This window comes from Charadrius vociferus, unplaced genomic scaffold (assembly GCF_000708025.1).
Source record: "Charadrius vociferus isolate BGI_N301 unplaced genomic scaffold, ASM70802v2 scaffold477, whole genome shotgun sequence".
Classification (NCBI taxonomy): domain Eukaryota; kingdom Metazoa; phylum Chordata; class Aves; order Charadriiformes; family Charadriidae; genus Charadrius; species Charadrius vociferus.
In genome coordinates, this window is record NW_009649449.1 from 4732677 (window position 1) to 4757216 (window position 24540).

Here is a 24540-nt window from a genome sequence, read left to right on the forward strand (position 1 = left end):
GGTTGCCTTTTCCCCCCACCCCCCCACGGCGGGGTGCTGCCTGTTGAGGACGGACACAGCCTGTGCAAACCATCCTCTGGTGCCCGGGAGCCAGCAATGATGGTGTCCAAGTGTTGCTATGGTCTACCGAGGCTCTCCGGTAGCTGAAATAATAGAACTCATTATTTTGTGAAGCAAATTCCACCCTGCCCTCCAAAAAAAAAAAAAAATACTGGATTTGATGGGTCTGTTAAACTCGTAGAGACCCCAAAACTGGAACCACCTCCAGCCTTCCCCTGGGTCAAAGCCTGACTAGGAGGAGACCCAGGTCCTACTGAATGGTGATTTCCGTAAGAAAGAGTGCTGCACAGTGTTATCTTCTCTTCTCCATCCCTCAAAATCTCAGCACATAAAAGTGCATTGATTATTGCATGCTTTGGTAACTTCAGCGTTCATTGGAAAAGGCACGCGCTGTTCAGCTCTGGCTGGGAGAGCCGTGTGTCGGGGGGCTGCACCAACAAGCGAATTTGAGTGACTGGAGTAGCAAACTAAACCTGAAGGCCTCGGGGTTTGTTACAGTGAGGCAAAGAAAAGATGGCCCATGAATTTTAGGTTTTTAATAACTTGTTCTGAAAAGAAACACCCATGGTGCAATACATAAATTTGTCAGATGCTTCCGCTTCCCCGTAGGTGGGTGTCTTTATGTGTATTCCTAACTTAAACCAGATGAGATACCGGTGCTGAATAAGTTAATGTACTTGTTATGCTCATGCTTGGGAACAGTTTGGTGAGCAGTGAAGTCATCAGGCACTGAAGATGAGGATGAACGTTACTCCTTTAGACGCAGGCGATGGGCAGGGCGGTGGACCCTTGTGCACGTTGCTGTAGGTCGGTGTTTGCCGCTCCCTGGGGTTCCTCATCCACCACGCGCCCCGTCAGTGATTTACGCCTTAAGAAATCGGCGTTGTGATGCAGCGCTACCTTGGCTGTGCTGGCAGCGCTGTCGCCTTTGGGCCAGGGGGGTTATTTAGGTTCTGCAGTGGGACGTGGTTCTGGCGGGCGGAGCAGAAGTGAAGATCCCCTCTCACATCTCTAGTTGCATCTTCTCTGGTTTTTCTGCCCTTTTTTTTTCTTTTTAAGTGCCGTTGTCTGCGCTGAGGCCGAGGCGCTGTGCGTCAGCAGAGGTTCGCTGCGTGCTGCATCACCTGCGCTCACAGAGTTGGTGAAATCACATCCCTTCAGCAAAGCCTGTTGCCAGGAGGCTGTTCCTTGAACACAGCTATCTTCAACGCTTCAATCGCCATTTGACAGAGCAGCCGAGGCGGAGGCAGGTCACAGGACATACCCCTCTCATGCGCTTGAGCAACAATTCGATTTGAGGGGCTTTGTGCCATCACACCGCCTATGGCTGAGCACAGAGATGATTCAAATTCCTTCTTCCATGTGTAACCAGAAGGGATCTCTGATTTAAGTATATTGGAAGTGTGGGAACCTGCAGGAGAGAGAGATCGACGCCTTCTGAAAAACTAATCCTGCCAAACTTCCCTTCCTGAGTGAAATGACCCCAGAGTCAAACAGTAGGATATGGGAGGAGACGTTTGAGAGCATCTCTGCAATGCCTGGCTCTAGTTTAGGCCAAAGAAAAAGCAGAAAGAACCCAAATAATGTGTGTTCCAGCTGAACTTCTGGTTAGACTGGATGATGCAGTAATGAAGGTGCCACAGAAGTCTGTTTTCATAAGCTTTTTTGCATCATTTTGCAAATGCCAGAAGGTTTCTGCGGTGCACATATGCAGCTGAAATTTCAGATCTCTTCTATCTGCATGCTGTCTGTCCGTACAAACCTTCTCTGCTTTTAATTCTATGACCATTTGTCTCGGAGTCTCTTGAGACCTAGGAAGGTGATTAAATTTTGTGATGCAGATAGAGTTCTTCTGTTCTGTAGAAATAACACCGGCAGTATAAGCGATGAAAGGATTTTTTTTCCCCAAGCTAGTCTTATTGAATGAAAATTCTTGCACATAGGTTAAATTAGAACAGATCAAGTAAATTTTCTGGAGATATTTGTGACTTTCTCCAGTTCGCTTCAAAGAAGTAAAAACATTTCATACAAGAGGATTCTAACATAAAGCACAGAATAGTCTTTATATAGACGACTATCAGTGGAGTAGGAAACACGGTTACGTTTTCGGGCAGAATAAACCTGTATAAAGGACAAATTTCCTCTTAAAACTGAACTGTGTGTAATGAGACACAGGAGCCCACTGAAAATAATGAGCTGTTAAAGAAATAAACAGTTAAAATAATAACAAAAGGCTAAAGAGCTTCAGAAAGACAAAAAAAAGAGTCAGATGTGATATAAAGACATACTTACTTGCTTACAGAGAGTAAGGTGATCTGCTTGAAGTGCATAAACATGAGAAGCCCTGGGTAATATTGCTGCTGTTTGCACAGTTTACCCAGATGGGCTGAAATGTCCTATTAATGATAATAATTTGCACTCGGAGCTTGGAAGTACTTTGAAAACTGAAAATATCTCTTTCAATGAAAGCGATTCCAGTTGGCAGCGCTGGGACTGATGCTCGGACCTACCCGCACTCTCTGGGAAGTTCGTGGAGATGTGGGATGTGATGGTGGTCACCGGGTGCTGTGCCTGTCGTGTGCACGTGCGTGTGGTGCAATAGCACGAGACGGCGATAACACAAGTTTTATCTAGTGTTTCCAGTGAATTCCAGTCGACTAGTAACAGACAATCTTTGTCCAAGTGCTGCAGCCAAGGGGGCTACTGAAATGACTGACGTGCTGGTTTCTATTGCAAGAGCAAACAAAAAAAGCAATTGACACAACTCCTTTTTTTTGTCTTTTAAAGCACTATTGGAAAAAAGCGCATATTACAGGAAATTATATGGCATCTTGAAAGCTCCAGCCTCACCAAAACCCCCCAGCCAAAGCGGGCCGAGGAGGGTGAGGTGATGATCGCCAGCAGACCCTCGGAGCCGCCCCTGCCCCGCGCAGTGCTGTGCTGCCTGCGGCCGGCGCGGGGCACTGCGTCTGCAGCTTCCACGCTGCCTTATCGCCGTATTGATTTGCAATTAATCTTTCCTGTTGTTTTGCAAGGACCTTGGGATAAGATTCTATCACTTTTGTTTATCAGAAATCATGCCTGTCCTTGCTGCGTAGGTGAGGCGCAGAAAGTACACAGAGTGGGGTTTTCTCAGGATACAGAACCTCTTGGAGCTTGGCTGTGCTGGGGGCGTGAATGGTGGCCGAATTGAAAGTTCACTTGCCTGTTTCAGCATATTTATGGAATACTGTGTTTCTGCAGTAAAGGCTGTCATCAGTAGTTTCTTTCCTATAGAGAAAGTGAGTCTCTTATTAAAAATCTGTTAGATTTGCGTATTTAGGGCTTGTGCTCCTCTAGTCAGGTGGTCTGCAAAATAGTCCTGAGACTGTGGTCCACCATTGCCTCCTGAGTGTGAACTGAACGGCAGTCAGCAAGCTGGTTGGGCCCTCAGCTTTTTATTAAAAGCCTGGGAGATGCTGCGGTGGGCAGCGAGGGCATGTCCCCCCTGAGCCGCGATGGCACCTGGTGGCGCACAATAACATGGTGTAGCAACGCTGAGGTTGGGGTGATGGGATTGCTCCAGAGAGCTCTGCCACTGAATGCTGCCTGATTCTTTCTTTATACACGGTAGAAGAAGTTGTCCACTGGCATTAATTCCTATCCTAACTTAAATGGAATTTCTCATCCTACTGGAGCATAAAACAAGGAGTAATTAGTTTTAATGTATCTGCAGCCTCTTCAACAGAAAAGAAAAATCTCATACCCTTGGCTCTCCTTGGTGTGACCAAGGCTCATTAAGGTTCTTGAAGTTAAAAAAAAACATACAAAGAGAAATGTGCTTTGTATGAAACAGAGATGTCCCTTTCTGGTTTATTTTCACCTGCTTATCTCTTTTGGGGGCACAATCGCCCCTCTGAGCATCCTCCCTCCAGAGCACCAGTGGTATAGAAGAAAGCCAGGTGGCATTTACAGGGCAGATGCAACAGCAGCCAAGTGTCAGAGCCTCCTACTGAGAGGTGGTGAAAAGGCTCCTGGAGTTGGGGGGAAGGTGCCATTAGCATTTGGTAGAACTGGGCCTCAGCACCTGCGCTCGACAGACTGAACCCGACAGGTTGTTACACACTGGCTCGTGGAGAAAGCGGCTTCTGTGCTGGACTGAAGACAGGCGAACAGAAAGAGATGAGAGAACACAATCTGTATGAGACGCAAAAACGCTCTTCTGGGCAATAGGGTATGAATCACGTTTTTAACCACAAAAAAATCTTCTTCCTCCTCCGCCGTGGAGCAGCTACCTGGCAAAGTTGGACAACCAAAGCTGAGCAACGTCAAGGAAGACTTTTCAGATAGGTTGGCTCAAAAAAGTCAGAGTATTTTGGGAAGAGACCAGAAAAACCTTCATTTTGTTCTGCCTAGAGGCTGCTTGATTACTCTCTTCATCAGTCTTTTTTACATTTTTAATGTAAAACAGGGCACTTTTTTATGCTTCATGACCTGAATATTGGGCATGCATGTTCTAGCACTCAAGTGAAGAGACAACAGTTGGCTGAGGGTAAGTTTAGGAGTTGGCCAGCCTTTGCGGTGCTAGCACATTACTCTTACTGAAGAGGTGAGGCATCCAGGGAAGTTCATCCTTGTGCCAGCTTTCATTGGCCGTGCCTGCAGAAATGTTAAGCACTATTTTTTACATTGCATTTGCTTGTTTTTGTTTCTTTTCCCCTATTGGTTCCATTCCAGGACTGTTGAGTGTATGAGGATGCGAGTAAAGTGGCATTCTCTGTTGCCTTAATTTTGTCAGTTGGAAAGCTTTAAAAGTTAATATTTACATGACATGATCTAAAATTCATTTCGCTCAATGCATGTTTGTTTAACATATTTAGACGATGGCTGTATTTATTTTTTTAAACTACTTGCACATTAAGGTACTTCAATGATACATGCAATTTTAACAAAACCTATCTTTCTCTAAGCCCTTATCACAGTTGTTAAAGAGTTTTATATTAGTTCTGTAATTACACCTTTTAAAAACATGTATAGGTATTTCTCACTTCAGGACAAAAAAATAAAAGCGTTTTACCAGAGAAGTCCTTTAGAGCGAATAGAAAAATCAAACTTTTTGCTTGATTTTGAGCATTCTAATGGGTTTCAGAATAAAATACATTTCAGATGCTCATGAAAGTCTTAGGAAATTAAATTCCGTAGACCAGATCTCCAACCTGTAGAAGTCATTGCAGCATCATTGGTTTGTACCAAGTGCATAGTGACCCAAATATGTCCCCTGAAGGCCTGCAGGCTGGCTAAATTCCTGGAGAGCTCTGCGGGTCCGAACGGGCGTTATCTCCGTGGGCTTCCTCTCTAAGGGAGGCTGGCGGTTTTCAGTATTTGCTGAGAAAGAAGAGCAGCACTGCATGAAATAACATTCTAATCAGAATTCCCTCCTCACTTAAACTCTGTTTAGATAGACAGTTAATTTATCTCTGTTTAACTGCTGAATCAATCCATCCATCAAAGCTACAAAAGCTAATTAGCTGGAGTAGGGGACGTAATACCTTATAAAATTCCAGTGGGGGACACAAGGTACATTTCCCCGCATGTGCCTTAAAGCTGCCCGTGAGGCCGAGGCATCCACGTCCCCCCTGCATCTGCAGGCGCCGGTGTCGGTAAGGACTCTGACGCGTGCGGTCCCTCAAGGACCTTCTCCCGGTAACCTTCTCCAGGGCACTTGGTGCTCCTGGTCCTCCAGCCAGCGGAGAGAGATGCTCTGCTGAGCCCAGAGGCGATCCCGGCCGGTGCCCGTCCCCCCGCCAGCAGAGAGCGAGCGCCTTGGGCAGAGGCTGAGGTGGATGAAAGCTGTGGGTGAAGGAAAGGTAGCTTGCGGGCTTGGAGACTGAGCCAAAAATGTTGTGGACAGTCAGTCCCTGTAGCGATACCCTCGCCTGGCTGGGACTGCCGCCGGGCAGTATGTTAAGAAGGAATGTTGCCGGAGTGCAATGTTGTTTGAAGTACGGTTCGTTTCTTGGGATTGAGGCTTCTTTTGGGCAAAGCTCCGATTTCTGCTGTCGGTGCCATAGGGAATTTCCACAGCTATTGCAGTAACCCATTTTTAACTGACCATAGATGATATGCAACGACAAAAAAAAGTGTCCATTGAAGGTACAATGCTGAACACTGTGGGAAGAATGGTCTGTGCATGAGGTAGAATTGTTTCCCTTGGGTGCTCCACAGCATTGTTTGTATGCGAGCTTTCTTGTTTATTACCCAACAGTGGACAGCAGAGCAAAAACGTAGGGACAGCTGACTCGGCAGAAACTGTCAGAAGTGCAACATTTCGGACAGACTTGTAGAGGTGATCTGGATGAAGTGAATGAGGCACTTCTGTGGAGATCCAAAAGCAAGGAACAGCAAACCCCAGAAAATCCATGTGCGTCTTCTCCTGGTGCCGGGATGAGCCAGATATGTCCACTTTTTTCCCTGATAAAAACCAGAAAATAACGTGCTAGCAGTATCTCAAGTGTTGGAAACATATTCCAAAAGCAGGGCAGCTCTTAAGAAATGTGAACCTTGTTTTCATGCTACCCCCAATAAATATCACACTCTCAACAGTTATTTCTTAGCAGAATGTCTTATAAATCTTACTCACTCCTATAGCCTTTTTCTCTCCCTAGCCAATTAAACGAGGTAAATATGTACTGCTTATTAACCTCCACTCTCATATCATGTACAATATGGCCCATTTGACACCACATCGTCTTCACTGAATATTACCGTATACCCGTGTGAGTCTTCAAGCTGTCTGCAGTAGATATCCACGTTGTGAAGTGCAGAAGACTCTGGAAAGGTCCCACTACCTGCTGTGGTCATCAGCCTGAGGTCTAAAGCTACCCAACGCAACACCCAACCAAAGGTGAACGCAGTCCCTGTCTGCTTTGAGACTTTGAGGCTCCCGTGTTGTAAAGCTGCAAACAACTATTTTCATCCCGTGGAAGCAGCGTGGTTCACTGTTCTTGTGCATCGTTTTACACGCAGTCGTTACATCATTAAGTTTGGCCTCCATTAAATCCTGATAAATGGCTGGATGCGCTGCTTGTCGTGCTCTAAGACAGCATGCAGTCTGTGTTTTCTTAACACATGTTCCACGTTAACTGTTTTCATTGACTATGAATCCATAAAAATACATGTGGAACAGAGGGTACATAGTACAGTCATGTCTGCCCGACTCCTTCCCATTCTAATTGGGTAGCAAAGCTGTTTAATAGAGTCTGTGGAGTCTGTTTAACTACATTCTGCCAGAACAATGCTCTATTCATGTTTTCAACAGAACACTAGTGATTGGACTAATATCTTTAAACTAGAAAACAAGTCTTAATTGGAACAGATGCTGCAAATACCGATGCAAATGGCCAGCTCTTGTGTGATCAAAACCAGGTACAGTCCATTGATTTGTTTTTAATAGCAGCTTTCATTTTTTATTAGTGTACACAAAACTCACTAACACTATACAAAAAGTCAGTAACAATATTCTGGAAAATCATCTTGTTTAAAACAGACTCTGCCATGCATTGTTTCTGGCAAGGTGCTATTAAAGAGTTTCCGTCCTATTTTGGCAGCTCATGTTACTGAAACACTCTTCTTTACTTTCCTCTCTTCTAGAATTTGAATAATCCCAGTGATTTTCGTAAAAGGCTATTACGTTTAAGCTGTTACATTTAATAATCTGTTTAGATATGCGCTTACATTACAAACAGGCATTCAGGTTAGATTAGGCTAAATAAAGTCACAATCCTGGTAAGTATGTGTGCGCTAGACTGGGATCTGCTTGCTTTTGGTACGTGCTTTGCCGAACACAGCGTGCGTTCCCAGTGCGCAAACGTTTGGTCGTGGCAGCGTTTGGCCTGGGGAAGTTCTGAAATGTTAAGAATACGATGAGTTTTATGCTGAGAATAAAAACGTTGTGTGAATTTTCTAGAACAAATGGCTTTGTTTTTAGGACGTGAGCTATTTGATAGTAGCAAGAATATCAAACGCCACTCAGAGTAGAGGGAAATTTATTACGGTACACCTGGCACTTATGAGTGGTTTACTGGTCTGTTTCTGTATGCAAATATTTTCAGTTAGCTGCTTCTTAGAATTGGAATGTGTTGATATGTACATATGTGTGTGTATACACATCTATATTTGAAACCGGCTGCCAGGATAAGATGCTGTTTCAGTCAAAAGGAAAAGAGAAGTTGCAAGCAAGAAAAGAAGAGAAGATGGCTCTGGTCTCTATTTTGCAATCCGTATTTTTGGACTGGTTTTTATTTTGAGAACTTTTTGGCATTTAGCTTTGCAAGTGAATGTGTCACAGAGGCTTATTAGGCAGAAGTGCCCGTTCCCTGGTGCCTTAGTGAGATACAGCCGAAGATGTGGCTGTGATATGGGGACAACGAGCCTGGAAAGGAGACTCGGGACACCATGAGATATCCACAGCTGCAGCTTATTTGGAACACAGCCAGCAAAGCAGCTGATGCAATTAAAGACTTCTGGATAAATTGTGGAGATGATGATTCCCTCTCTCCCCTCTTCATCGCAGCCAGCATCCCTCAGGCCAGCGCAGCTCCTTGCATGCCGGGGGCCACCGCTGGCCTGGCTGGGCTAGCAGAGCTGCTCTCGGGCTGGAGCACGAGGACTTCAGGCCATGGGACCGAGGGCCACGCTCGCTGACCTGCGAGGAGGCTGCTCCGCTCACCTACCGTCACCACAACGGTGATATACAGACTGTCATGAGCCCCGGCTGCTGATGTGACAAACGGAGGAAAAACCCTTCCATTCAGATGTGGTTTGAGGTCTTGCAAGCAGAACAAACCTGCTGCGCTATTGTCGAGCTTCCAGCAAAGCCATTCGAGCGCTCAGCCTCGGCAGAGACAGAGCCAAGGTGTGTTTTGCCCCGTCGGGTGTGTTGAAAAGATACGACATGTGAGCAGGGCTGGGGATTGACCTGATGAAAAAAAGGCTTTGCGCTCTACCTACCGCAGCAGAGACAGGTCAGAAGCGGGACCGGAGAGACGAGATTTGGACGGCTTTCAGGAGGGGCGTCCCAAAAGGGAAATGGATTGAGTTTGGCCTCCTTAGGAAAAGGAGGGCATGTCAGTCATCCCCGGCTCTGTAAAGAAATGGAAGGTATTGTGCTCGGCCAGCCGATCGCGCAGGGACACCGCGCCGGCAGAGGCATTTGCAATTTAAGCAGCAGTCGCTGTGGGCTGGACAGTGCTCTCCCTGTCTGCTGCGGCCGGAGGGTTTTATTCCCCCGAAGACATGAACTGCATGGTTCGTGTTAGCTATTGTTGCTCAACGGGTGGAGGACTGTAGGTTTTCTAGGAGGGCTTTTCTCATGTTGTCTTTTAATGTTTACCCAAAGAAAATCCACTCTTGTGGCTTGATACGTTAAAAAAGAATCTTCTCTAAAAGGGCCGGTACAAAAACATTAATTGCTGCAAATAACCAAGGGGCAGCGCGTAGCTGTTTGAAAGTCGGTCTCTTTCTTGATACGCTTCTTTTGGATTAAAAGCGGCTCAGTACAAAAGCAGTGAATTTCTCCTTTTATTCGGAAGAACGTGTGAAAAACTATAGGTTTGTAGCTAAAGAACTGGCTTGGTTTTAGGTAACCAGTTCAGATAAATCAGTGTGTGTGTATATGAATTGATTAAGCCTACGTAAAGTTATTCAGAGGCTCTGAAATAAATGATGCTTTGAATAGATTGGGTGAGCTCTGTTATTTTTATTTAATGCTAATACTGTTGTAGGTGTGCATAGAAAAGATTGCGGGTTCAGTGCTAATGCGAATCTGATTACACACAGCTCGGTGATGGCTGCGCTGTCGCTGCCTCACTTTCCATTTACTGATTTTTACGCTGAGAAATCATACAGAAAATTGCGTTCTACCATGTTCACAAGTTCTTCACACCATGGCCAGTGACGTGAGTTTTCCCCCAACTCCCTCTGATTTGTTCCCTTCTCCCGAAGAAGACGTACTGCCCTCGCGGAAGAGCCCCGCTCTGCCCAGACAGCTCTGCCGTCTTCTCCTGCCCGTCAACGAGCTCCTCGTGGGCTGGTGACAGCCAGCGCTCCGCAGGGTTCATGCTGTAGGTAACAAGTGAAGTGGCGGGCTTGCGTTTTAATTAATATCTTTTAATGTTTGGATGCCCACACATTTGGTCTGTGTGGGATGTGGCAGAGGTTGTTCCCAGAAGGTTGTGCAAAATGTTTCCTTTGGTCACGCTGTAGGCAACGTCCTACCGCCCAAATGGCACTTTGAGATTTCGGCTTGAAATTTCATCTGCGGGCCGAAACCAGCGGCTGTTGTGTTTTACAGGCTTTGGGGCAAATGTGCAGATTTTCTGTGTGGTAGATGCAGTCTTGTGTCACCCCTGAGTTTTCAGCTGGGCTGATGTTCGGGCAGGAGGATATTGCTGTGAGGTATAGCCCATGGCAAGTAGAGCAAAGCTCCACAGGAGGGCATTTTAACCCTTTTTTGCTGGTTTCCATCACTTGGGACAGCAAAGGCACATCTGCTGGCTCCACACCACCTCATGTGAAGCTCTACCAACATTCCGGGTGGGAGCAGACAGAGCCGGCACCTCAGCGGGGCACCCAGCAGCCCACGGCTTCCACCACACACACAAACTTTGACTCTCACCAGGTTTTTTCCTACTCCAATTCTGAGCTAGAACGTTCAGAAGGGATTTCACAGAACGGGACTTCAGAAGGCTTCTCACCAGAGCTCAGCGGGGAACGAAGTCTGATGCTAACTTGGAAAACGTGGTCTTTTTTTTCTCCAAAACCACTTCCTTCTTTCACTAGGAACTGGACTGCAACCAGCCAACCACACTCAGGCAATAACCATTTTGAAATACAAGTGAAAGTATCAGCAATACTGGAGAATAAAAATACCAGAGCCATGGGAAATGCTAGGAAGGGAGCCAATGGAAAGCACAGTCCCTCCTGTAGGGAGCGTGATCTAGTTGTTGAATTGCTGAATTAATGAAATCTTACCAATGAGGTTCATTTCACGGAGTGCTGAAAGGAGCCCAGATTTCTTGCGTTGTCTTAGTGGTTGCACTCTGATCCCAGATGGGCGGATAATAAAGTTATAAATGATTTACTGCCGTACAGTATATGTTATGGGAGGTTTATAGAGATCAAATCGCACAGTGAGCTGGAAAATCCTCTCTATTGTTGAGGTTGTTCCCTGGCTGCTGTTGGCAGTAGTACATTAATGGCATGTGAGGGAGTTTGCCTTATTCAAACAATAGTGTAGGCATTATAATTTAATTACTCCCATCATTAGGCCAGTTTTGTTAGGGAGAAAAAAACACCCACAAATCAAAAGAAAAAACCACTGAGTTTTTTCCTCGCTGCGTTTAATGAAGGACTCCCAGTCCTTTCTGTGAGAAGTCTTCTTTGCAGCACTGTATTTTACTGATGGTGTAACAGCAGATCTTTACTGTCCACTCCTAATGTCCCGGACCAGATTTCCTCCTCAGTTGTCTTTATTCCTGAAATTAAGTGCCTTCCTGACAAGGGTTTCCTGGGCCGAATTTCATAGCCTCAGATCTGCAACCGTGGGATAAAAGGTAAAGTTTTTTCCTTGGGAAGGACAATCTCTGGACTGGGAAGAGACAACTCATATGAATTTTAAATATTGCAAATATAATATAACAAACAGCAAGCATATACCAAGCATAACAAGCAGGAGCAAAGTGTTTCTTGACCTGTGGCCCTGGAGGCAGTAACGTGAAGTCCATCTCTGCCTCAGAGCCGGGATGCAGCGGCGCAGCTTGTGATGATGGTCCCACAGATAGCAGCACACTTTCCCTTTGATGTATTTAAAGACTCCTTTCATCTGTTTATTTTTGCTGTCAAATTACTTCACTTAGTGCCTTGTGCAAGGCAGGTACTGCAGGATATTATTACATTCGGTAAACAAGGAAGTGGAAGCTGACACCTGAATGACAGTAAATGGAGTTATTTGCCAGTGGCAGGGGCCGCGTTACGTGTGCGGGACTTTACTCGGCGGCACAGCCGGTGCGTAACCCTTCGGGGAGAGACCCGAGCTACCCGCTGCAGAGAGCCCGTACATCCTTGAAGGCTCTCAGCACTTCACCTGCCGTGGGTTATGCAGCATTTCTCTCTGTGAACCGCCTCATATAAAACTGATGTTTTCAGGTATCTTAGTGTAGTCTGAAATTAAACGGGTGGACAGTTCGCCTCTGTTCCAAACTGGATGTGGCTTGTCTCTTCTCATTCACTGCACGTGGCATTTTATTTAAGTGTATGATCTGCTAGCGCCACGGGGACACTGGTGACTTGTGTGGAAATTTTTTATCAGGAAAGTATTTGTATTGTTCATTGCTTTCCCACTATAATTAAGCAGCTGACAATCCTCTCGGAAGAGGACTGAGAGAAGGCGGTAGTTGTTTGGAAAGGGCTTTGAGGATCTTGGTTGTGATGTGCAGTGCAAGGTCAAAGCTATCATTATTGCTTTCTACTGCTGCTGTCGTCGGTTCACGATCAATACTTCTGTTTCCGTAATAATACCTCCAAAATAATTTATGGCGCAACTGAGGCCACCTCTAGCCAAAAAACTACAAATGTGGTTAGCGGTCTTGATTTTAACATCAGCATGGACCCGTCATGCCCATTACGCAAGGGCAGCACCCTCCGCTTTTACTGAAAAAGGGCTTTTTATCATGGGGAGAGCACGACCCCTTGGGGTGCCCAGCGCGAGCCCTTGGAGCGTGCCACTGGTTTTCCCCCCCGCAAAGCGGCGAGCAAGCGATGTGCGTGGGACTGGGTGCTGATGGAGCCTCTCCCACCCATCGCCCTGCCACGGTCCCGCTGCGGAAGGCGCCCCGGGTCCCCGAGCCGTACCGAGCGGTACCTGGCGTGCTGGCGCCGAGCGCCGGGCTTCTGCTGCCAGCTCTAATCACCGCTCCGTGGCATTCTGCAGCGTGAGGCTCTTATTTGCTTTGTTTATTCAATCTCTCGTCACCCTGTAGGCATTTATTTCTTGCCCCAGAGTCACGATTACTGCTTTAATTATTAGCATTTCCTTTGCCAGCAGTTCCATAGCTTTCATTCCCTGAGTCAGCAGGGCCTGCTGCAATTGAAAGCCTTGAGTGCTTTACCCTACCGAGACACAACTGTAACTCGATGAGCCATTTGCAATGGCAAACCCATTTTTAAACTCCCAAACCTGAACAGCCGCACTTCAGTAAGCGCTGCTGCCAGGAGGCTTTGCAAATAATGACTTTTCATCTCAAAAACCTGGATAATTTGATAGGACAATGAGGAGTAGTTCGAGGTCTAAAGTTTGAAATACCTCAAAATTATTATAATTGGATGGGTTGCGGGAGTGGGGGGGAACCTCCGTATTTTAAATACCTTTCTAAAAAACAAATTCATTAGTCAGATTCTGAGAACTAAGAAAGCAAACCCCATGTTTATTTAGGACCCAGGCAAAAACAACCCGAGTGGGTTCTCTCCACTGGCTCTGCAACAGGGATTAACACGTAAACGCTGGCCCGGGTTTTGAAGCCCTTCCTCGATTTGTATTTGGACAAAACTCGAATTGAGCTACCTCTCGATGTCTGGTTGAGCAGCTGTCAGAGGAAACCTCATCCAGAAGCAGAGAGCAGCAGTGTTTTGTGAGGAGAGAATTCAAACAGTAGTCTCCTGGTGGAGGGAAAACTGCCACAGTTGCATTCAGCAGTTGCTTGGTACTTTCTCTTTAAATGGCTCCTGAGATTTTGGGTTTGGAATTAAACTTCTTTCTCAATATGTCCCAGTCTTGAGACTGCTGGGCTGATTTCTGCAATCACTGTTCTGGTTTTAATGATCTTTGTTTGGTAGGACAAGAATTTTTGTTGCTACCTAAACATCCCAAGCCATTGGAGAAAAACAAATCAAAACAGATACATGAAACGTGAGAGTTTGAAAACATACGAGGGGAAACCTTCAGTGTCTGTCCGGAGACAAATCTAATAAGCCCATACTTTCGATTAAAGGAAGTTTTGAGTGGCTGTCACAGTCCTTCTGATTACAACGTGCTGAATTTTACCTAATGAAGTTCCCAATTGCTCATGATTTTTCAGTCAGGTGGACCTGTTTCTAAACTCATCCATCTGCATTAGGTGCTTTTCCAGTTTCCATAGTAACTAGGCAATTCATCATCTTCAGCATATCTCGCCTTCAGTATCTTACCGAGAGAAATCCTGTGTCCATTTTACAAATGTGCAGCCAGAGGTAGAGGGCACCAAGTGATTTGCCCAGGGTGACGGAGTTCATCTGCAGCTGAACAGGGTAAGAACATTGCTTTACCGAGTTCCAGGAAAATGCCTTAACTGCCAGGCTGTCCTTTCCCAGGGAGGTATTTGCTGTATCAGATCAGCACCAGCTGGAGGTTGTTTCCCAAGTGTTCTTTTTCTCAGAGTCAGAAAGAGACTTTCAGAAATGAGGAGGTTGGAGTTTCTGAGTGGTACGGAACAGAGTGAGTAATGAAACAAGAAATCAAAACTTGCAAGTAATGTATTCAGCATAAATGCCAGCCGTGTTCTTTGGATAAATAACTCGCGATGAATAATTCAACCGGCGTCATCACTACGGGGCATAGGAACGGGATTGTTTTTTAATCATTTGGCCTTTTTCTTCATGAAAAGTTCAACCCAGATTCCGACCCTGATGCGTTCCAACGCTGGATCTGGGTTTGGCTTGTGGCTTGGCCAGGGATGGCCTAGGGTCAGATTTGGGCCTGTGCTGAGCACCCTCGCTTCTCTTTGAAATCTAAAGAAACTCCAGGAATTTGGTCTCTTACAGGACACAATTCAAAGCCACCCTTCAAAAAAATGCATCTGTGGCCTCAAAACCTTGTGAAAATAGCCAAACATTGAAAGCTGTTGAGGAATCCTGGATTAACAAAGCTCACAGAGTAGGGAAAAGGCTGGTGGCCTTTGGAACAACTTCTCACATTAATTTTCTTCCAATGCTGACAGCTTTGATTTATTGCCCTAAGGCTGGTTAGAAAACACCCAGACATGAGCGAAGCCAGGAGTTATGGAAAGAAAAGGAAAATATGGTAAATGCAGTGATGAATAGCACTGGTAGATAGACAAACATTGCTCTGCACCCAAATATTGTCTTAGAGTGAAGATGGGAACAGAGGTTTTGCTTGCACTTTCAGTATTTCTTTCACTTCTAATATGTTGAATATTCTGCTAGAAATCCTCTGGGAACCATGGGTTTATTTTCTTTTTCTGTCAGCTGAATGCCAGCTGGAGCACCAGCCAAAGGAGAACCTTGAAAATGAAAGAGAGAAACACAGTGGCTGAGAAAGTTCTTTAAACTGTTTTGTTGTGAGAATCCAGCGTAATGATTCCTTGCCTTTCCCTTTCTCCGACACTGAACAACACTCAAATGGCCTCTGCATCTGTGGTTGATACCAGCATCCTGAGAGGCAGCTCCTCCATCCGCCCACCCGTCCTGTCCTCTGCATCTTGTATGTCTGGGGTTTCTTCCATTTGAGTTGCCGTTATCTAGTTCTAAAATGGGACATTTTTTTGCCAAAACTGGATTCAGTCAAGGCTGGCCATTAAAAACCAAACTAAGCAAGCACCAGCCCTGGGCATCCGGCACCCTGGTAGCGCTCGCTGGGATTGCTCTCATCAGACCGAGGAGAAGAGGAAGCGTGTCTTGGGATTTGCCGCTTTATCTTCTGTCACATGAGGTTTGGTGGTGGGCTTCTGCATCACAGTGGAGGTTTTGAAGTTGAAGTCATCCCTGGAAAGCCGCCTTGCCGGCCTGTGCTGGTGAGAAAACTATGTTGCTTTTGAGTGCTTCCTCCTTAGAAATCAAAACAAGGTATTATTTCCTAACAGAAATTTGGTAAGATCATTTAGAGAGGGTTTTCTCAGTCACCAGAATTGTTTGCTGAGAATCCCTGGCTGCTCAGTGCTCTCACACCCCTTTTGCTATATCGAATTCCTGTTTACAAAAGAAGAACTGGCCCTGCGAACCAAAACGAACGAAATAACTGAGGAACACAACATGGAGAAAGTTGTCTTTAATTTCATCAATGGTTTTAAATATTTAGAAAGCCCAATGTAAACATCTTAAGAGCAAGCAGACAGATTTCTCTTGATGTTCAGAATTGTTGGGATTTATAAACAGAGAGGCAGTTCTCAGGGTGTGGAACCGATGTTTCAGACTTTCCACCAAAGTTATATATGCTCATGTCATTACAGCTCTTCCTTCAGCTTAAATTGTTGGCACGGCGTCCCAAAATGTTTCTCATTAGTAAACTTTTCATAACCTCCAAAACTGCAACAACTGTAGAATAAAATGTACCAGGATGCCAGCTGGAGCTGGCACTTGGCGCAGGGCTCTCGGAGCTGTTTGCTTAGCTGGATTTGAAGGATGTTCCGGACCAGCTAGCAGGGCATGTGACTGAGTTTTGACCTAAACCGCTGGCCCCGTTCCAGTCATCCTGCATACTTCATGGGAATGCTTTCCACTTGTCGCTTTCATACCTCAGACACAGCTTTTAACAATTTGCTCGTAAACCCAAGTCCAACAGCCATTGGAATATAGTCGGAGGTAACGGTACTTGGCTATATAAAGTAACAATGAGATTCCGGCGCAGCTCAGTATGTATTTAATGCTGAATTAACAGTTTTCCAAGGGTAGGAGAGCCCTGCTTTCCCTTTTTTTCCATCCTACAGTCTCAAAACTCCCAACAACTCTGATTTCTTTTACCAAGGCTCTTACCTGAGCAGGCAGGGAGCCGCACAGGGGACAGGGAATGGCACGCAGGACCTGTACGCAGACGTCAGAGGGCCATCTGCAGCCCGTGTCTCTGCACCACCCACTCATTGCGGATGAGGGATTGGAGCTCAGCTTAGTGAAATTGTTTCACCTGATTCAGAGTGTTCAGACAGTGAAAAGTATACATCTTTTCCCGGACTTCATTTTCAAATAATCAAGACTATTCTTTTAAATATACAAATCTTCAACCGAGACTTTTATTGATGCATCATTTATATTGTTTCCTAGGTGTAGATCTTATTTTCTTTTCTCCAACATGGAAAAGAACATGTGAACTCTGAGTAGTTCTCAGATGCTGAATTCCAAATCATCTGAATTAAATTTGAATCCCAGTAGGTTCTGCACCTTCCCAGTTGTTCATCACTTGCAGGGTTTATTACATTTTAGATGATACTATTAAATCCAGCCACCCCTAGAGATACTGGTGAGACTTGGAGTCTAAAGAGTAGAAGACTATGAATGAGTCCCCAGAGCTGTTCCAATTTAGCAATGCAGTAAAGTTTCCTTTAAAAGGACAATGCACTGTAACTTTTTGTATTTTATAATTTGTTTACAATTTCAATTTCCCTCCCTCCAATACCTTTTAGGAATTATAAAATAAATGTATTTTCCCCCAATTTAGATCCTTTTTTTCTATTTAGCAAACATTGATCTTAGTCTCTTCCCCAGTGCTTCTGTTCGCTGCCAAAATTAATGTGTCCTTTTGGCTTTGCTTTCCAGAGGGTCTGTCTGGGGACATTAGCAGGAGCGGGTCCTGGTGCAGGAGCGGGTCCCGCTCCCTCCTCCCTGCCATCGGTCGGTGCAGCTGCCCACGACACCACCGAGGAGGTTTGGTGCTGAAAGGGTCTTGGGACCAGTTTGAGGAGCCCAGGCTTGTCACATGCTTTATAGGGACTTTTATAAGACTATTCACGTGTAACAGTAGATGCTAAAACATGGAGTTTTAAAACATTTTTGTTTCATGCTGCATGGTGAAGAGCCCAACCTTCCTGGCTCTGAGTTGCTTACTGAAACCTTTTATGGCCCAGAGCTGCAGACGTTGGCAAGACGCGTGGTCCCAAGTGACTTCACGGCATCCACTTCCAAGTGCCTGCTAGCCCACCGCTTGCAGTAGTGGGACAGGCAGCTCATTTGGCCCTGATTGACTGCACGTGACCCCCTGAGGGCGGCAAAGCCCTGTCACACTCCTGAACTTGAACCGTGGGGCAACTTCATGTTCCTCAGGAACTACAGCGGGGCCACGCAGCCAAGGGGTCCTCATCGGATGGGGGAGACCTCACAAGTTCAGCAGTCCAGCCCCAGTCAAAGGAAGGAAGAGCTACCCTAATTGTTTTCTAGTGGGTAACGATGTGGACTCCTAAAACCTTCCCTTGCTGCAGCTTAAGCCCTCTAGCACGTGGAGATCAGAGAGGAACCTCCTCTGGCCAAGCGGCTGCATCAGGGCTGAGGTTTGGGAGCCACGCGTGGCTGGGCCAGGCCTCGGCAGCAGTGCTAACGCCGAGGGCGGCTGCTCGCGCGGGGTTAACTGCTGGGCTTGAGCACGGGAAGCCCATATTGCAAGTCATGGATCTGCAAGAAAAATTGAAAAGGAGGATTTTGGCCATGTGGTGCCCATAAAAATGGATGCAAAATGTTTCAAAAGTATATGAAATCTGCAGATAGGGGCTTTTTATGTTTCAAATGTGTTGAATATTAAAAAAATCCTCAACAGGAGTTTAAATAAACACAGGCAAGTGAGTCAGCAAGAAGATATAAAATCATCAGGAAAGGCTGAGTTTGTTTTAATATGGGAATTACTGTAAACACTAGGAGTGCATGGTAACAATTTGTAGCCCATGTGTTTTGAAATATCATAACTGGTGTCAATAAACACATTAAAATTCAACTTCAAAGAGCTTTGTGGATGTTTGGAGTGTCACGAAGACATTGCAAAATGGGGATTTTAGGTGGAAACAAGTATGGGAGCAATCAAACACAGCTCCTATGTGAAGAAAGGGATCTTGTCAAGTTGTTAGAGCTAAGCATCTGTGATGGTGATTATTGCTTCTTACTGGCTAAGAACTGCTCTCAGCCCCTGATTTCTTTCACACTGTCTCCCTTGCCTTCCACCCTGTTTGTCTCACCCACCCGTTAGGTCTCACTGAATTCTCTGGAGCAGGGTGTGTGCTGTGAGCTCCAGGCTTTTGGGGCATGGAGAAGACCGAGCAGCCTCCAGTCTGTCTTCACCACATACGGTTTCAATGGCAGTATTCAGAGCAGAAAATTTTTGTCCCTCCTCATTCAGACTTCCACTGGGTTGAAATACCCTCTTTTCCTCACTATTTCTCTTGCAGTATTTATTTCTGATGCGTTTGGATTCACTCCATAAATGCACTCCTATTTGGGACACAAATCATACGCGTGCTCCAGGGAGATGTTTCTACAACTGTCATCTTTCAGCTGCAAAAGCACAGACTTCCAACACCTCGGCTTTAGCACTTTAGCAAATCCTTTGGTTTGTTTCTGGGATATCCCAGAAAGTGCTAAATTACTACTGTATGTAAAAAGGCGGTAGACTTCTGTTTACATGACTCTCTGCCTTGAGACTCATGTCCACCACATGCCAGCCTCTTCTTTTTTCTTCTTTTCACCTTTTTATGCATTTAATGCGTTGCTTCACAGCAATCAAAAGTTCCAGCTTAAAATCCACTTGGAAAGCCGCGTTGGTCAGCCCGTTGACAGAGCCACCGTCACAGAGCTTTCCCGTAGCCAAGAGCCCACGCTCTGTCCTCCCCATCCACAGAAACGATGAGGAAACTGTAAGCCGAGAAGATAATAAGCTTTTTTAAGGAGGGGGTCATAAACAAAGATGTAAGAGAGGAGATTATTTTATGGAGAAATTAATGCCAGTTCATCAAGTCCCTGTCAAGTTTATGAAGGAAAAGAGAGGTCTTCCTTGGAGCTGTATGTCTGCGATTTCCTACTAATTGCGTTAGCCAACAAAATCAGTTGCCTGCAGGCAACTGAGAAAGACTCGGGGTGGAATGAGTTTGGGGAGTGAACAAATTCCTTGCAATTGTCCCCTTTTCTTGTGAAACAGAAAAAATCATGATTCTGTAGATTTCGTGAAGGGATTCTCTGATGAAGGGTTATTATTTCTGGGGTTTCACCTGGATTCACTGTACTGTAATCACATCGCCGCCACTGCTGCCCTGTACTGTGCCTGCTCGGAATGAGGTTACATCCAGAAAACAGTCAGCTGAGGACAATGACCCACATAAACACGAAGGAAAAACAGGGAAGATATTAAAATAATCTGGTGTAGAAAGGCATGGAGGGAAGCATCTCTCCCTCAGTCTGTGGTCCTACTTGTCTCTCTTTTTGGTAACACGTTCTAGATGTGGAAAGAGAAGCACTACAGATGTTGCGCATCAGTCAGGCCCTGGGGGGCACAGACTGAGTTAGCCCATCCTTTTCCCTCTGGTTTTGCCCCAGGTAGACTCAGACCTTCCACAGCTCGTTACCCTTTTCTAGGTGTTTTGCAGCCTGGCCTGGTTCACTCAGAATCTGCCCTCAGTTACGTGTTTGTCTCCAGAAGCAGGCGGACAGAGTCTGGCTGTGGGGAGAGGACAAGCCCTGGCCTGCCGGGGGGGTCACTGTGCAGGAGACACGGTCAATAAAGCAAGAAGACACGCGAAAGCTGGTAAGTGAAAATGTGTGCTCAGCTCCGACACACAGCAAGCGCGACTGGCCTGTAAACAACACTTTTAACTATCTATGGATTTTTATATTCCAGCGTCTGCAGAGCAGAGCTTATTTAGGTTTGGTATTTTGTGGGAATTAGGTTATTACTGCGTTTCCAACGTGCCGCTCAGCTTCGAGTTCATATTCCATCCCATTAAGTGGTGACAGACAGTGGGTACCATCTAGTCAAGACGTTAGCGTCTCCCGTGGAACGGATTTGCTCGTCTCAGCCCAGTTCCTCGTGTGTCTCTCCACAGCTGGCAGCCCCTGGCAAACGCCAAAGGCCAAAGACGGACTGGCTCTCAGAAAACGAGCTCTTTCCATTCCTGAGCGAAATCCTGTCATATCCACGTAAGTTATACCACCAGGTGAGCACGAGAAATGTGTGATGTCTCATATTGTCTCTGCTGTGAGTCCAGGGTACAGTACTTCAGCTAAGCACAAACAGTAATTTCCCTTCTTACAAACCCTACAGCAATAACGTTAATTCACACATGCCCTTTTTAAGGTGATTTATGACAGAACCAATACGAGGGAACAGATGAGCATTCCTAAAAAAAAATTCCTGCGTCTAGGTTCAACTGCCATTTAATAATCACAGTCAACATTCCCTCGTTTGAATACTCCACATCATGTTCAAACCAGAGTGCTCTGCTGTAAGCTGCCTGCAGACCACGCGGGATTAAATGGGGCTTCTAGTGCGATGCATATAACAACCTCTTAAATGATTAGGACACCTGTTGACATTAATATAGAAGCACACATGAAAACAAGTGTGCCACACACTGAAATATATGTACACAAATATTAAGAGGATTAGAGAAATTGCTAAAATGTATGGAGTGGCGTTTAACACAAACATGTCTGGAATCTAGGCAGAATGGAAATAACATACACAGAGCTGATCCCTTGTTAGGTGGCTTTTTTTTTTTTTAGGTAGTTCATCTGGGGTATAAATGTCTCTGTACAAGGAGGTCATTTGCTTACACTTAAAATCTCTTTCTAATATATATCTTTGTTTGGAATCTGCCTCTGATTCATAACCACCTTCATTTAGTAGCTGGCACCTTTGCCATGCGAGCTGCAGGAAAAAGTAATTAAATTTAATAGAAGCCACCCTTGCTTTGAAGCTGCCCTGGATTTAGAGCCACAAGGAGAAGCAATTAAACTCTGGCAGCCAAGGATTCAAACTGAAGTTATATAGTGATTTATTTTTTTAAAGGAAATTTTCTCTGTAAACGGATTTGGATTGTCAGATCTGACTGGATTCAAAGCTATAGAAATTTTCTTCTTTGGGAATCTTCTCTTGAAGCAAAATTTAAAAAAAAAACAACCAAACAACAATTAGATGTGAAATGAGGATCAGTTTTGGAGATCTAGGATATTTTTAATCCTTCTGAACAAACTTTCAAAGAAGAGTTTGTTCTTCTCAGCAAAGTGCTGAATGGAACAGGGAAGCGTGGAAGGAAGACGTCTGCATGTCTGTTTATTTGCAGGCAGGGCAGCTTGTCAGCAGCCTAGGATATAGGTTCATTAGGGGAAGGAATTTCTTTGCACTAGAAGGTATTATAAGCGTTGTTTGAAGCTATCAGGGTTTTTTAAACCAGTAAGAGGCAGAAATCATTATTTTAATTTTGTGATTTTACCAAAAAGTAGTATTTAAATTAAGTAACAAGGACAGGGGAAAATATTCCATAATGCCATAATTGGTGCCAAGCATAGTTCAAGCTATTTAAAAATAGGAGTTTTAGGAGTTTCCTATAAAGGATCAGAAAGGACTCGGTTGAAAAAGGTCTGCTTCCAGTGCAGACGTTAGTCAGAAAAGCAAACTGGTAATTCGGTTAATACTTACAAGGAGGCAAAATTGTCCTAATCTTCACCAACCCCTGGAAATATTTGTAGAGTCTTAGCTAAGCCAGAGGCATGTGTGAAAAAAATAATTATTGTCATGCACGTATTTTGGAATAAATGACTGTCTATTCTGAGAAATAAATGCCTTTAGGCTCATTACAGTCCATGGTCTGCGGATCAGACTCGGTGAGTTGATACTGCTCTGGCTGGAGTCATGGTAAAGCTACACTGGCCATATCCAGGGAAGTGTCTGGGATCCGGTAACTTGCTGGGAAACGTATTATTGTATCACTGCCCATTATAAGGTAGTTGGGGGCAGACGTGTTGGGAATGGCAAGCTGTACACCCCCGAGAAGGCTTCCCTGGCAGCGGGGACCGGCCTGTGAAAGGTGAACTGGCAAACAGTGCTGGGGAGCCATCAACTCTGCGAGGAATGTTTGACCCCAACGTTTTGGATGTCCCAGCTGTAATCTTTGACAATGGGTCTGGGCTATTCATGGGGACAGTGGCCCAAGATCTGTTTTTACAGCAATTGTTGGTCGCTCAAAAGTCAAAGCTCCAGTGCTGGGAGCTGGACAGAAAGAATGTTACATTGGAGAAGCTCAGTCCAAAAGAGGTGTCCTGTCTTTGAATTATCCAATGGACCATGCCACAGTTACACGCTAGGATGATATGGAAAGGATCTGGAGACTTGTTGATGAGTATGAGCTGAGAATCAAAGCCGCGGAAGGCCAACACTGCTGACTGAAGTCCCCCTCGATCATCTGCAGAACCAGGAAAAAATGATGGAGATCATGTTCAAAGGCGTCATGGTGCCGGCTGTGTACATTGCAGTCCAGGCAACTCTGGCGCTCTGTTCATCGGCCCGTTTGACTGGAATAGCCATGGACAGTGGGGATGTCCGCATATATGAAGGATACTGTCCGCACTGTTCCCATATATGAAGGATACCGTTTACCCCATTCTGTCTCCAGGCTGGGTGTTGCTGGCAAGGATATAGTTGAATATAGCTGAACGCGCTTTTGTTAACACAGTTGAAAGGGAAATTGTGAGAGATATCAAAGAGAAGTTGTGCTACATAGCTTTAGACCCTATCCAATTAATGAAAGCAAAGCCAGAAAAATCATGAAAGAATACAGATTGCCTGACAACTGTATCATCCAGATAGGCAACCAGCTATTTCATGCACCAGAGACCCTTTTTGTGCCTGCAGACATTGGAGTTGAAGCTCCCGCTGTGCACAAAATGATCTTTAACATCATCATGAAGCATGACATTGACGTGCTCAGGAATCTTTATGGCGACATCCTGCCTTGAGGTGGGTCCACACTCTTCCCTGGCCTGCAGGAGCGGATCCTGAAGGAGATGAAGCTGCAAGTGCCTGCTGTGAGAGGATCATCGCACCCCCCAAGAGAAAATACTGAGTGTGGATTGGGGCCTCCATCCTCACCTGCCTCACATCTTTCAAACCGATGTGGATCACCATGAGCAATTACAATGATTTTGGGGCAGCTGTCAGTCACCAGAAATGCTTTTAAGGAGCACATCAGACCAAGTCAATGGCTTGCTACAATGCATGAGCAAGAAACCCTGCTGCGAGCTGACTGACCTAGAAGGTGTACAGCTGTGTGTGTGTTTGTTGGCTGACAAAACCTATATGAAAATAAAACATTGAAAACATTGGTAATGAGGATCTTATTGTTTACCATCTCCCTTCCCTTTCGCCTCCACAGAGTTTACAGGTGTGCACATATCACGGGGATGCAGTAACTCGTTAACCGGCTCGCAGCCTGCCTTGGAGCCATATGGGGAGCAGCACACCTCCTCTGCTGGGAGATTCTTCCCTCTAAGGCCTTTGAGCTATCTGGGGTTTGTATTCTGAAACGAGCTCTCACGTTATTTTTGACCTCGTTAAAAATGTTTCCTTTAGAAACCCAGCAAAACCCCAAACAGAATCCAAATATAAATCAATGCAAATGCAATTACTGTAACCGACCCTCCTCTGTGCCTGAGGGTCTGAAAAAAATCCATTGATTCTCTGCTGTAATTTATCTGTGATGTAGGAACACC

The 24540-nt window shown here is 45.4% G+C and overlaps 1 pseudogene; it reads left to right on the top strand.

The window, feature by feature from the left end:
- The window catches only part of LOC104290567, a 31725-nt pseudogene extending 7717 nt beyond the window's left edge, over positions 1 to 24008 (top strand).
- Positions 24009 to 24540: the final 532 nt, after the last annotated feature.